This window comes from Chiloscyllium plagiosum, chromosome 30 (assembly GCF_004010195.1).
Source record: "Chiloscyllium plagiosum isolate BGI_BamShark_2017 chromosome 30, ASM401019v2, whole genome shotgun sequence".
In the NCBI taxonomy this organism is placed as follows: Eukaryota; Metazoa; Chordata; class Chondrichthyes; order Orectolobiformes; family Hemiscylliidae; genus Chiloscyllium; species Chiloscyllium plagiosum.
In genome coordinates, this window is record NC_057739.1 from 43,101,636 (window position 1) to 43,102,526 (window position 891).

General features: G+C 46.5%; 1 protein-coding gene across 1 annotated transcript in view; it reads left to right on the forward strand.

Moving 5' to 3' along the window:
• The window catches only part of LOC122564622 (endophilin-B2-like), a 92,506-nt gene that overhangs the window by 89,289 nt on the left and 2,326 nt on the right, over positions 1–891 (forward strand). The gene's annotated exons all lie outside the window — the stretch shown is intronic.

An 891-nucleotide genomic window follows, 5' to 3' on the forward strand; every position in this document is an offset into this window, starting at 1 on the left:
ACAGGGGACGAAACGTCTGTAACACAAATTCCCAGCTCGGCGAACAGAACCACAACATACCACCTTATCTGAAAAGGTAGTAAGTATCTCATTGTCAGCTGCTTCCCAAATAGACTTGGCACTTCTCTAGTTTGATCTTTCCCTCTGTCAAAGGTGTCTGATTCAGACAGACCAGATTCAGCCCCCATTCTGATATCACTGGCGTCCCAGTTTTGAGCTTTAGAATTGTACAGAGGAGAATCGCTGTTGGTGATAATGTATAACCAGGGCTGGCAAGCTGACATCCTCTTTTCACATCAGGCCTCAGTTTTATTTCTGTTTTATATGCTGGTATAATTATGACCCACCCGCACCTCTCCAACAAGTTAAAATCAAAAGTTTTGAAACTGAAACCTTTTTTCAGCATACAGTATTGAGTCCCTTTCCGTAACAGCATAGTGAGTCTACCCACAGCACACTGACTGCAGCGGTTCAAGAAGGCAGCTCACCCCCACCTTCTCAAAGGGCAATATTCAGCCAGTGATGCCCAGATCCATGATAGAATAAGCAAAGTCACCATAGTCCTTCCAGGATCATCAGGGTACTCGCCCATGAGAGACCGACAACTGCTGGTGGTTTAACCTGAGGGTCAACACGCCTCAGGCGAGGGAGGAAAAGGTTGCCATTTGGATACAGAACTGGCTCAAAGGTAGAAGACGGAGGGTGGTGGTGGAGGGTTGTTTTTCAGACTGGAGGCTTGTGACCAGTGGAGTGCCACAAGGATCGGTGCTGGGCCCTCTACTTGTCGTCAATTTATATAAATGATTTGGATGTGAGCATAAGAGGTATAGTTAGTAAGTTTGCAGATGACACCCAAATTGGAGGTGTAGTGGACAGCGAAGAGGGTTACCT